This window comes from Myxocyprinus asiaticus, chromosome 20 (assembly GCF_019703515.2).
Source record: "Myxocyprinus asiaticus isolate MX2 ecotype Aquarium Trade chromosome 20, UBuf_Myxa_2, whole genome shotgun sequence".
NCBI classification, from domain to species: Eukaryota; Metazoa; Chordata; class Actinopteri; order Cypriniformes; family Catostomidae; genus Myxocyprinus; species Myxocyprinus asiaticus.
The window spans coordinates 8,569,420-8,583,936 of record NC_059363.1 but is presented as its reverse complement, the minus strand read 5'-3'; the positions used below and the strand labels follow the sequence as shown (position 1 = coordinate 8,583,936).

Below are 14,517 nucleotides of genomic sequence, written 5' to 3'. Positions count from 1 at the left end.
ATTGTGCCTTTTTAACTGTTCATCGATATGAGTTTATTTTAACACTCATTAATTTGAGCTAATCAGACTTGTTAAAAGCTTGTTGCTCTGCATTTGACAAGCACATTGGAAACAATCACAACAGTTTTTTTTTTATAGCATATAGTTTAATATTCCTCAGTGAATGTCGGAGCCCTTATTAAAGTGGAATATTAGTCTAGCAGACTGTCATACTCTTTTAGTTTGCTTTGAAAACCAGCAGTCCCCTAATGGTGTCAAGTTCAACAGTCTATCTAATGAAACAACCCTCATTTTCAAGAGTGTTGGTGTCTCACTTGTCGTTATGGCTGCGTAAATTGACCAAATTAATTGCTTTATTTGGTGAGTGCTGTCAGTATGAATTCGGTTACTGCTGTCATTAAAATGTCAGGCATTGCACAGCAATAGCTTGTTGATCCTGTGGTTTCTTGTTTGGTTATTTTTCCCATTCTGTTTAGTGCAACTTGCTGTGAAAATCATTTCTGATTTTGCTTGTAGTCGTTTACGAGAGCAAGTAATAAGTGCTTCTTAAAATGTAAATTGAAGTTTGTATGAACAGCTTGTTTACATGCTTGATTCCCTTGTGCTTGGCAAATGTGCTACAGCCGCAGTTTGCCTGTTCATATGCACTGAATCACATGTGGAATTTCCTGTTGATGAAAAGAACAATATACTGGTTAACTGCACGTCCTTTTTTAGAGACCTTACACAAATGCCGATGTTTACTTTCACTGTTTGGAAAAAAGATGCTATAAGTGAATGATCAAGTGAGGCGGTCATTCTGCCTAACATCTTCTTTTGTGTTCCACAGAAGAAAGAAAGTCATACAGGTTTGGAACAACATGAGAGTGAGTGAATGCTGAAATAATTTTCATTTTTGGGTGAACTATCCCTTTAAGGGTGTATGTGTATTAAGCTTAGACCTCACATAGTCAATCGCAGAATTTCAAAACTGTGACAGCCCTAATGGAGACAGTAAAACAGAATATAAGGGTGATAGATGGAAGAAGAACAGAGATAGATAGAGAGAGAGAGAGAGAGAGAGAGAGAGAGAGAGGTAAGTTTGAGACTTTTTTGACTAATCTGCTTTGATTTCGCCATCTGAGTTTAGATCAGGCTGACACACCATTTACTAGCCAATGTAAGTCAAGCGCACAGATGTACCTGGCCTCACAACTTTGCCTTAATTGAATTAAAAATTCAATTTCCAGGGCAGCGATCAGCAGAGCTCACATGCCAGCACATGGCAGTGTAGAAAATCCCATTTCCTGGCTCTCTTCTATTTCCTGGAACCTTTGGCCTCCGCTGTGACACATTAACACACAGCAGGATTTGTTAAAAGGAATCTATGTGACAAGATTGGATTTCCTTCTCGGCTCAGACTGTGATCTGATCAGAGTTGACTTTAATCTGGGTTTAGGGATGAGCACATTGATTCAGCACAGAAAATACAGCAATACATTATGACCTGCTTCAGGGCTTGTTACTGAGACGCTATAGACAGCAAGGGCCAAGACCTGATATATGGAAAGCTTTATTATTTCCATTCATTATTTAATTATAAAATATGTGGTAGATACTACTCTATGGCAACGGGGTGGGCGATATACCGAACATATACACATTCTGTCTGAGAAATGGAGGAGGATGGCGGAGCGGCTTCACGTGAGACTGTGAGAATTGAAGAAAAGGGTTTTTCAAGCACTAACAATTTTTCGGCATCCACTCAAGCAAAATTTTGTGCCATCGAAGCCAATTCAATGACATCCATCTCATGTTCTAAATCTGCTTCTCATCTGACATGCACAGCTGAGTCGCGAAATCTCTGCGTTTCTGCTCCAGAGGCAGCAGAGTGCAAATCGGGATCACTTACACAAAACTTAATGGGGTAGTTCACCCAGAAATGAATAATCTCTCATTATTTACTCACCCTCATGATATCCCAGGTGTGTATGACATTCTTTCTTCACCAGAACACATTTGAAGATAATTAGAAACATTTCTTAGCTCAGTAGGTCCTTAAAATTGTTGTTAGTGATCCGATTTTTTAAGCTCCAAAAATCACAGACAGTCATCATAAATGTCATCCATATGACTCCAGCTATTAAATTAATGTCTTCTAAAGCGATATGATCACTTTTGGAGTGAAAAAATATAAATATTTAAGTCATTTTTAACTCTAAATCATTGCTTACGGTAAGCTTCATGAGAGGGTGGAATGTGACGTATTCACATTGCCATGGTACAGAGGTAATCTCACGTTCTCCACTCGGTTGAGACATCCAGGATAAGCACACAAATGTACCATTGTGAGTAAAGAAACAGATACAAATACAGATCTAAAACAAAACCAACCAAGCTACTGTACAGCGTTCCTCCTTCTCACTTGTAAACAGCGCTGCTCTTCTGGCTGTGACTCACGTGTGTCAGATCTCATGTGTTTCAAATGCCAATGCAATTACGTCACATGCGTGTACTGCTGCCAACCGGAAGCATGATTTAGAGTCTGAAAAGTTAAATATTTATCCTTTTCACACCAAAAGCGACCGTGTCGCTTTACAAGACATTCATTTAACAGCTGGAGTCATATGGATGACATTTATGATGACTGTCTGTGATTTTTGGAGCTTCAAAAATCAGATCACCATCCACCTACTGAGCAAATTTATTTTATAAATTTTCTTCAGATGTGTTCTCTTGAAGAAAGAAAGCCATACACACCTGGGATATCATGAGGGTGAGTAAATAATGAGAGAATTTTCATTTTTGGGTGAACTATCCCTTTTTTCCCTTAAAGCTCTATGGAGGAAGTCAAACATCTCAGACGCCCAACATTCTAACCACCACTGACGAGGAAAATGGTTACAACACTGTGTCATGCAGGTTTTTTATTTATTTATTTATTTATTTTTTTAACTAAACATCATCATCCTAAATAAAATTTTGTTTAAATGAATTTAAATTTTTGGAAACAAACCGGCCTTGTTTGCCTTTGGGTATTCATGTATTCTCTACTGAGATCAAGAGCCTAATGAAGTGTTTATTTTCATTGGATATTTTATTATTTATGTATTATTTCTTTGTTGCATTGCTTTGAGACGATGAGTTTCTTGATCAAAGTTTTTATTAATAATAATATTGGTCAGCTACATCAGACTGAAATTTGGCATGATGTGAAATTTTGCATTATGATAAGGTTAATTTAAAACCATTTTTATTTTTTATTTTATCTTTGACTATGTTTGTCAAGTTCCAAATCAATCAATCAATCAAATCAATCAATCAATAAAATAAAATAATAAAACAATATGTAAGAGGAGGAAGTTTATTTATAAAGTATTTAAATAACTGATTATTCAAAAATAGGCAGTACAATATGGTTATTTAATATACTGTATAAAGCAATTCTTATAGATTTTTTAGAAAAATGTAACTTTATTGTGATATAAAATTACACATATCATATAAGGTTTTGGTCATATTGCTAACCCCTATAAAATAACAGAAATGTGTCATGGAATTATACAAGAAAGAGTTTTTTTCTAGTACATCAGGGTCTGGGACATAGCTAAAACAATAAAATCTACACATCTACACATTTTAAAATGACCAAAAATAAATGATGAAAGCATGGTAAAAAGTTTCGAAGTCTGCTTTAATGTGACCGTCATATAACAAAAAGAAAATAATTTAATCTGCTCATAATAATACAAATCAATGGGACATAAATTGCCAAAAGTTGCCTGAACACCCAGGAGTTGAAATATACACATATACGGTGAAGCAGAGATTTGAAGGGTTCGGTTGAGGGAATAGAGAGGCTCTGTCTGGATTAATGGTCAGCTCAGCAAACGTTCAGTAACCCAGAGAGTGATACTGCAGCAATCAACCAGAGGTTCCAGCAGACCAGGGAGATCACAGTGCTTCCATTTGTCCAGGCTTATGAGGTTAATGGCATTCTGGCTGAGACATCCTTGCTTCTCTGGCTCTCTGACCTCTGAGGTGGAGAGAGGTCATCTGTGAGCCAAACACATGCTTGTAAAGGATGGCAACAGTCAAGGCTTACCCAAGCAATGGAAAGTTAAAATGTCAGTGAAACTGTTTGGTTGTTCTGCTTTGATGTGATTATCAGGGTAGTGCACCATTTTGAATTGAATTATGAATGCCTCTTAAATTCCAATTCAATTCCTGAATTTGAAATGAGTTTGCAGAGTTATAATTTGAATTAAAGGAAGTAGAATTAAAATGTAATGAAAACAGCTGTAGATTTAGTTTTTAAAGATCCATTTCATTTTTTTTTTTTTTTCTGTATTAATTACCCATAAACATGATATCATATGGGGTAATGCATGGGGTATGCCCAAAAATGTTAGATGATAGAAATGTGTATTTTATTTATATAATGGATATTATATCTGTATATAACTATATATATTTTTCATTCATTTTCATTTTATGGACCATGGTAGAAGAACTTATTTTCCCAGAATGCTCAAATTTAAGCATCTTCAAAATGGACCAAATAACATATGTTCTTGATTTCAGGAAATAAATAATCATAGTCAAAATTAATTATGTACATAATTTATGTATTCAAATAAATTGTAATAAAATTACATAGTTATGTCACAAAACTTATGTTGGACTAATAAAATGCTTTGAATTGCAATTCAGTAAATTATTCTTGACATGCTAATTCTTTTTGGACATTCAATTCAAATACAGCCCCAACTCAGGAAGGGCCAATTCTTAATTCCTCAGTTTTGCCCAACTCTGGTGATTACCATATATCTTGTGATTTCCATGGTATCTTGTGATGTACCATGTTCTGCTTTGGTCAGTGTACCAGTTTTAACCTACTTCCTACATATTTGTTGATTTCATTTATTGATAGGGATAGTTGAGATAGGACTAGAAATGAGAGAGAGAGAGGAGTTGGACTCAAACTTGTATTGCCCACATGAGCACCACAGTTCACAGTTTGTCAGAGCACATATTATAACCACTAGGCCACAGCGCTGACCTATCTATGTTTTATATTCAGACTAATAATCACATTAAATAATTTGAATCAAATTGAATCTATTTGAATTATGTTCACATCTGTATCTGAATACACCAGATCATGGTGTAATCTTCAAATCAGTGAGCAGTTATAGGGTGCACCTGATTCAGCCATTCAAGACTGATTGGTTAGGTGAGAGGTGGTGAACAAGATTAGATGTGAGAAAGGGAGATGCCTAAAAATAATGCCTTTGCTCTGCAGGCAAACAGTCCCACCTGGACCTCCATCTAGACAGGGAGAGAGTGGATGCTTTTTAACCCCTCTCCTGCAGCTGGAAACTCATGAAACCAGAACACAGATAAAAGCTGGCTTGGTGGCAGCAAGAACAGAAAGAGAAAAAGAGAGAATAGGTTTACATTGATTCACAGCCATTGAAAAAAGATGCAAATTACCCACATAGGCCAGGATGTGCCGGTCCAGGGCTGTAATGAGATGGCGTTATTGCCACTTTCGGTTCTTTGGAAAGTTTCTAATGACTCAGTTGCTCTATTTTGTGTAATTTTCTACTTTTTATAGAATTGTATTTGCTTATGTCCTGTAGAGCTGTTCAGTTTGAATTACCAATAGAATTAGCATTTTCAAGCCATTGGTTCCCTCTGGAATTTCTTATGGGTTTTTAGAATAGCGGTTTTTGATTTATGAGTAAAGGTCTGTGGTTAACATTAAAGAGACTTTCACATTTTATTTTACAACAGAAATTACACATACTCTGATCAGCCACAACATTAAAACCACTGACAGGTGAAGTGAATAACATTTATCTAGTTACAATGGCACCTGTCAAGGGGTGGGACATAATAGGCAGCAAGTGAACAGTCAGTTCTTCAATTTCATGTGTTGGAAGCAGGAAAAATGGGCAAGTGTAAGGATCTGAGCAACTTTGACAAGGACCAAATTGTGATGGCTAGATGACTGGGTCAGAGCGTCTCCAAAACGGCAGGTCTTGTGGGGTGTTCCAAGTATGCAGTGATTAATACCTACCAAAAGTGGTCCAAGCAAGGACAATCAGTGAACCGGCGACAGGGTCATGGGTGCCCAAGGCTCACTGATGCACGTGGGGAGCGAAGGCTAGCCTGTTTGGTCCAATCCCACAAAAGAGCTTCTGTAGCACAAATTACTGAAAACTTAATGCTGGCCATGATAGAAAGGTGTCAGAATACACAGTGCATCGCAGCTTGCTGCGTATGGGGCTGCGTAGCTGCAGACCAATCAGAGTGCCCATGCTGACCCCTGTCCACCACTGAAAGTGCCTACATTGGGCACGAGAGCGTCAGAACCGGACCATGGAGCAATGGTGAAAGGTGGCCTGGTCTGATGAATCACGTTTTCATTTGGATCGTGTGGATGGTTGGGTGCGTGTGTGTTGTTTACCTGGGGAAGTGATGGCAGCAGTATGCACCATAGGAAGAATGCAGGCCGGCGGAGGCAGTGTGATGCTCTGGGCAATGTTTTGCTGGGAAACCTTGGATCCTGGCATTCATGTGGATGTTACTTTGACACGTACCACCTACCTAAAGATTGCTGCAGACCATGTACACCCCTTCATGGCAATGGTATTCCCTGATGGTAGTGGCCTCTTTCAGCAGGATAATGCGCCCTGCCACACTGCAATTTTGCTCAGGAATGGTTTGAGGAACATGACAAAGAGTTCGAGGTGTTGACTTGGCCTCCAAATTCCCCAGATCTCAATCCGATTGAGCATCTATGGGATGTGCTGGAGCAACAAGTCCGATCCATGGAGACCCACCTTGCAACTTACAGGACTTAAAGGATCTGCTGCTAACGTCTTGGTGCCAGATACCACAGGACACTTTCAGAGGTGCCTCGACGGGTTTGAGCTGTTTTGGTGGCACAAGGGGGACCTGCACGATATTAGGCAGGTGGTTGTTATGTTGTTGCTGATCGGTGTACCTCAAATCATACCTTAATTCATACCTCAAATGTAAAAACTTAAGTTGCTTCATAAGGACTAGCAACTTGTCAAGCATGTATGTGAGTTTTTATATAATGTATGTCAGTTAACTCTTATTAATCAACTGTAATGCTTAAAGTGTTTAAATTTGCTGTTTAAATTTTAAAAAGGGTAAATAGTTATTTTCAAATGAGCTGTAGTTCGTGTTATTTGTAGTGCTGATAAAATGAAGTCAACCATATTGATCTCAAAGGGAAGCTGAAAAAATACTCTTTCAGAAGTACTTTTCGGAAAGGAAGTGGGAGGCAATAAAGGGCCATTAAACTTTCAATGTGTTCCATTTTCATTCTTTGTTGCTTTAAAGTTTAAGACCAATCTCAGAACATCAGTCAGACTACCATTTATCAGCCATGCTTCAGAGTGCAGTGAGTTCATCTGTCACTTTATAGTTAAGGGTTAAAGGGGTCATATCATGAAAAATCTAATTTCCTTGATCTTTTGGAATGAGAGTTAGATGTATTATAAAAACATACTCTAACTTTCAGAATTTAAAACTTCCTACCCAGTTCAAAAAAGAATCTCAGCTGCAAAAACGGCTCACTCCCATGACAGCCCATATTTGTTAACAATGCCTATTCTGTGTTCAGCGACTTGGCCCATCCAGTTGTTGTGAAGCCATAAAGAGGAATAGGATAAATACTATTAAACATGAAGAAAAAAATCCTAAACACTGGAAGAACTTATTCGAGTAAAATGTAAGGAAATAGACTGTGTGTTGCACATACTGCTTTGCATATCATTCCAAAAGTCCCCAGTGTTAGGAAAGAGTGGCTGAAGGTTGTTTTTAACAAGGTTTCTGATGATTTCAACACTTTAAAGGGATAGTTCACCCAAAAATTATTTAATCATTTACCCTCATGCCATTCCAGATGTGTATGACTTTCTTTCTTCTGCTGAACACTGACAAAGATTTTTAGAAGAATATCTCAGCTCTGTAGGTCCATACGATACAAGTGAATGGTGACCAGAACTTTGTAGCTCCAAACATCACATAAAGAAAACACAGAAGTAATCCATAAGACTCCAGTGGTTAAATCCATATCTTCAGAAGCGATTTAACAGGTGTGGGTGAGAAACAGATACAAATTTAAATCCTTTTTTTTTTTACTCTAAATCTCCACTTTCACTTTTACATCTGAAAGTCATATGTGGTGCCTGTTTAGCTTAACTTTCACATATGAAAGTGAAAGTGGAGTTTTAGATTAAAAAAGGTCTTAAATGTTTCTCACCCACACCTATCGTATCACTTCTGAAGATATAGATTTAAACACTTGAGTCATATGGATTACTTAATGTAATTTATGGAGCTGCAAAGGTCTGATCACCATTCACTTGCATTCTATTGACTTCAAAGCTGAGATATTCTTCTAAAAATTCTAGTTAAGTATAATAAAACATGTTGCAGTTAAACACACACACGATAAACTATCTGAAGATTGACAGTGACGCCTCCCTTTGAGATTTCCTTGGACTAACCTGCCTTGTGTGTCAGAAACAGACGCTAGAGGGTGCTTTTGGCATCTGTAGATCGACGCGCTGGGATCTTGCACAAGCGGAAGTATTTGATGCCTTGGAAGTGAGAATGGGTTTTGTTAAAAAAAAAAACGCTTTTATATAGAAGTTTTAAAAGGCACAACAACAATAAAACAGCCCACAGACTGGAAGTAAAATGATTGTGAAAAACTTAATAATGGCTATTTTTAGTCTGAAATACCAAGACCAGCATTAGAAGTGGACCTCAGCGAAAATAAAACCCTTATAATAGTCAATTCATTTTTATTTGTATAGCGCTTTCACAATACACAAAATTATGCTTATAATAGCAGTAATACTCATCAGGTAAAAGTATTAAATGAGTTTTAACTACAATAATGACATTGTAAAAGTGGAGGTTTATCATTGTTCTAATTCAAACTTGTTCTCATAAACTATGTCCAGTTTAAATCCAGATTTTTTGCATCTAATAGGTTAACTAGCTAGATACTTCCTTGACAGAGTTAATTTTTCATGTTACTTTAAGACATGCAGTTGATGTTGGGGTCAAGGTTAGGTGTTATAAAATACATTAGCCTATAGCAAATGCTCTTGTTACCTCACTGTAATTTATTGTTGATTTTGTTAATTGCACTATTTTTTCTTTTTTTGCACAAAGACATCTGAAATATGTGAATAGACTGTCTCATTGGAATGCTGAGGAAGCTTTGGAGTTAGACTGCAGTTTGCTGTGGCAATTGGCCTTTAAAGGTTGCTTTGACCTGTATCTTTATTTCACAAGTTTGAGAAGGTTATCTGCTATCTGGAGGAGCATCCCAAAGTGCTCAAAGAGGGGTTCTGGCAGTCGATAATGTAAGCCTGGTTCTGGCTACTTATTAATGACACCAAAGTACACTAATACAGACAAATGCAGACAATAAAAATAGGTTCAAATGACCTACTACCTACATCTTAAAACTGAGAACTACTGCTGTTACAAGGGAAAGCATAAAAGCTGCCAAATTAAAGAAATAGAAAGGGAAGATTCATATAGATCCATACTAGAGTTTTACTTCTCCAGTCCGTTTCGGTGAAAACTGACATTTGCTAGTGCAAAAGCTGATCAGAAGTTTCACAGTTGTCATTCTTCATGAGAAAATACAAGAGGATTGATATTGCAGACTGATCTCACAGTAAAATCAGTCAGAAACAGTAGGTTCACTTTTCTTTCGCTAAAATCGGTCTGTGCTTACTGAAATGTGAAACTGTCCCCAGTGGCCAAAGCGGTAAGTGTTGTTGGGTGTATGGGCATGTGTGAGCTCCATTTTCCGGGTGCAGAGGTGCGTAGTAACATGAAACATTTACTCCGTTACATTTACTTGAGTACATTTTTACTGAATTTTTTTATTTTTTACTTTTACTTCGTTACAACGAGCAACATTCCTTTCATTACATTACTGGTTTTAATTAAATACATTTTAATAAATGCATAATTTATTGAGAGATTTTTGAATGAGACTTTTACGACAGTGGAACTTTACAGTTGTGCTTTGTCACTCGAGTTGAGTTCATAGCTGCAGCAGCAAGTGTGGCAAACAAACACTTTCATTGTGCAATGCCTTCATTTTACAACAAGACAAGCAGATATTTCAAGATTAGAATTGCAGCTCCAACTTAAGAAAACTCGTTGCAGTGAGTTTTGGCGATTGTGATAACGTGAGCTTGTCTGTGTTTTGGTGATGGTCATTTTCAGGGTGATTCTGTAACTATGGGTTCTTATGACATCAGTTTCTAAGTATAAATTTTTATATCAGTGCTGAAATATATCAGTGCCTACTGTATAAATCCATGTAAACATCCACATTAAGTATAAATGCCTTTTGCTCTGCCTATCACGTGTGTGCGTGTGTGACTACTGGAGTGCATCTCTGCGCGTGCACACTGCACAGATTCTCTACGCGTGTACACTGCACAGCAAGTATGGGTTTGACAGATGCAGCACTTTTTTGTCATGGACAACAGAAAACAAGCTCTGAACTTAAACCTAACATGCTTCCAAATACAGAGATAAGGTGTAGTTTACCCTTACTGTACAGACCTAATGATCTAAATTCTTAAATTCTTTGTACACTGAAAATACTGTAACTGAACTAAGAATCCATTCAGGACTTTAAAATGCTGTGAAATAGTGAAGGTAGCCATTAATAAAAGCATGATGTTGCTTCTTTTTATTTAGCATTATATATGATTGGGCCTGTGGAATATTGTTCACATTTTTTAGGCTAGGTATGCAAATTATTTTTACCCTGCTGATCAAGAAGGCTATTTTCAATGATGTGCCAACTGCTTAACGGGTTAAACTATCTTTTATTCTGTGTGCACGTCATGTTTAGAACAATGCATTAGGTTTCCTCAACAATGCATTTATTTCTCACAGCCAGGACTATATTTTTCTATCCAAGCTATTTATTTTTTTACTTCATAACTGTTATTAGTTAACATTCTTTACTGAACAGCTGTCATATTATATCAATGGCTAATGCACGTGAAATATGCGCAAATTTCAGTGAATTTTTCTCTCTCGTAGATTTGGCTTACCTGTTACGGTTGGTGCTGAGGGGTTTAGGGTTGGCCGCTGCTGGGGAAATAACAAAAATACCCCTTAACATTTTTGTCATTACTTTCGTTAACGAGATTAACACAGAATACGACAGTTTAATAGCACTTAACGGGGGGTGCTGCAATGCTGACAGGGCTACTTCCCGCGGCTGTGCAAACACACAATGTTTTTTGATAGTTTCTGAGGGTTTCTTACTTTTTAGACTAATCGACTCGAAAATTAACGTTATACGTCAGTGAAATTAGTCATTCCGCTCATCCCTACTTCTGAATCAGGCGTGCCACTGACTATGCGATCACAATTACTTCCTAGTTTCAACAAGGCATCTGAACCAGGGTCTCCCATGCTTCTGGTTGCGCCACAGGGGAAAGTAAACATCCTGGAGTCAATACAAAAATGTCTGAAATGTCAAAAATCGACATCTGAATATGAATTCTGCCATTGATTGAACATACAAATATTCCCACACCCAACTCAGGCCATTGGTTGAGTTATTGTTGTTGTGTCAGTCTAGATGGACCTTTAAAAAAAAAAAAAAAACAGAGGATTTTTTTTAGCACAGCAGAGACACAATATTGAGAGAAAATGTACTTATGAATGGCTTACTTATGGTTGTCACTGCATATTAAGCTGGGATAGAAGAAAATATACAGTATTAACAAGGAAAAAGTTACACAATTCAGCAAGTTTTCTCTTTTGCACTCTAATTAGAAACTGGCTATGTTCCCAAGGGAATACTAATGTTCTGTTTACTGAATATAGACTGTGCAAAGTAGATACATGCTATTTACTGCAGAAATAGTAGTGTGCTGTTCTGAACTTGACCAGTGTTGCTAATCCAATTTAAATAGATGCTTCAAGCTACTGTTGGTAGCTTTACCTGCCTGTTTGTATCCTAACGTTGACTGTGTGCTGAGATCAGTTATGGAAAGAGAACTGAGAGATTGCGGTAAAAGCCTAAAAGTATTTGGAAACCGGACTTACAGTAGAAACCAAATTTAAATTGAATTTCATTACATTAGATTACAAAATCTGCATTTGCAATTAAAGGATTCAAGACCGCTTCAGAGAAGTAACTTCCATTAAGTATGCCAACCAAAAAGTATCCAGATACTTTTCATATTCATTCTGAATTATAAATATACAGTACGTTTCTTTTTTCTATTTAAAACCTAAAAAACTTATTTATGTGAATATTTTTAAAGTAACATTTGCTTGAAAAATGTGCTTATTCTATCTTTCTTTAAAATAAAATAAATGTAACTTGGTTTGATTTTGTTTGTTTTTTTCATTAAAGAGCAATTTTTTCATACATTTTTAAGAGTGGCTTAATTAATACTTTGTTGAGTCACTATATTACCTCATCACAGTCAGAGGCGATTCTAAAAAAGTCCTGGCTGCGCCCCTGATCACAGTGGGTTCTGGTAGTTGATTTTGGCACCACAAATCATGCTTACTGGACCTTCGGTCTGGACGTGGAAGGATATATAGAGAGAGATTCAAGTAGGACAGGAAGAGAAAGCCCAGTATGTGGCCCAGTGTAACGGTATAATATGTTTTCTAGCTCAGGCCCTGTCAAAGTCCACTCGATATGTCAACAAGATAAAATTATGCCAAGTAGAAAGCCAAGTCTGCAGTGGACAGATAAAAGTCACTCCTGAGGTGCTTGCATCCCATTGGTCGATTTGAGTGGTGCCCCTCCCCTCTGTCTCCCAGGGCTGCAAGAGTTTTATCCCCCCCACACACGCAGAAACCAAAGACAGGGACACCCATTTCTTTTGCCTCAGACTGTTACCGACATTCCTCCATATCTTTCCTCTTCTTAGGGAATGTGAGAAAGCAGGATTTAGTTGCTCTCTCCACACCAGTGTACATTTCAGTCAACGTCACTCAAATGCACTTCAAAGAAGACCATCCAGCCTCCAGAGAATCAGTGTTTTACGCAAGCGTTCCCTCTCTGCCAGGCTCTAGCTCCCCAGCTCTTTTTGGGCCCTGAGAGATCTTATGTCAGTACCAGGCCAAAAACAATTAGATTTTCAGCAGTTCTCACACTTACTCAAAGCTAAAGTCTGATTCATCTCCTCCTCAGCTCAAAAGTCTGTTTTCACACTGTATTATTTGCAGAGTTGGACAAAACTAATTTTAGTTCATTGGTTCATATTTGAATTCAGTGTTTTCAGGAATATTTTGGGTTCAATACAAGTTAAACTTAATCAACACCATTAGTGGCATGTGATGGGTTGCAGTGAGGAACTTACAATGAAAGTGTATGGGGGCCAATTTTTAAATGTTAAAATACTCACTTTTTCAAAGTATAGCCACAAGACATAAACAATATGCTTGTAAACTCCGCATATTGGATTAGATGAGAAACTCCGGGCCCTGGGCTTAAACAGCTCGCTGTGCAGCTGGATCCTGGACTTCCTGTCAAGCAGACGCCAGGTGGTTAGAATAGGCAGCAACATCTCCTCATCACTGACCCTCAACACTGGAGCCCCACAGGGCTGTGTTTTCAGCCCACTCTTGTATTCCTTGTACACACATGACTGTGTGGCAACACATAGCTCCAATGCCATCATTAAGTTTGTTGATGACACGACGGTGGTAGGTCTGATCACTGACAATGATGAAACAGCCTACAGAGAGGAGGTGCACACTCTGACACACTGGTGTCAGGAGCACAACCTTTCCCTCAACGTCAGTAAGACAAAGGAGCTTGTGGTGGACTTCAGAAGAAAAGACAGAGAACACAGCCCCATCATCATCAATGGAGCACCAGTGGAGAGAGTCAGCAGCTTCAAGTTCCTGGGTGTCCACATCACTGAGGAACTCACATGGTCCATCCACACTGAAGTCATTGTGAAGAAGGCTCATCAGCGCCTCTTCTTCCTGAGACGGCTGAGGAAGTTTGGAATGAACCGCCACATCCTCACACGGTTCTACACCTGCACTGTAGAGAGCATCCTAACTGGCTGCATCTCCGCCTGGTACGGCAATAGCACCGCCCACAATCGCAAAGCACTGCAAAGGGTGGTGCGAACTGCCAGACACATCATCGGAGGTGAGCTTCCCTCCCTCCAGGACATATATACCAGGCAGTGTGTGAAAAAAGCTCGGAGGATCATCAGAGACTCCAGCCACCCGAGCCATGGGCTGTTCTCACTGCTGCCATCAGGCAGGCGGTATCGCAGCATCAGGACCCGCACCAGCCGACTCCATGATAGCTTCTTACCCCAAGCAATCAGACTTTTGAACTCTTGATCTCTCACGATCAAAATACATCAGCACTGCACTTTATTACTCTTACTCTTATATCTCACACCGGACTGTCATAAATTATATTATTATTATATTATATTCTCTCTTAAC

The 14,517-nt window shown here is 38.3% G+C and overlaps 1 long non-coding RNA gene across 1 annotated transcript; it reads right to left on the bottom strand.

The window, feature by feature from the left end:
• Positions 1-240: 240 nt before the first annotated feature.
• On the bottom strand, positions 241-12,702 carry LOC127411209 (uncharacterized). Its single transcript, XR_007892234.1, has 4 exons — positions 12,509-12,702; positions 11,127-11,166; positions 8,532-8,624; positions 241-668 (listed from the first exon to the last, which is right to left on the bottom strand). It is a non-coding gene; the product is annotated as an uncharacterized LOC127411209 (long non-coding RNA).
• Positions 12,703-14,517: the final 1,815 nt, after the last annotated feature.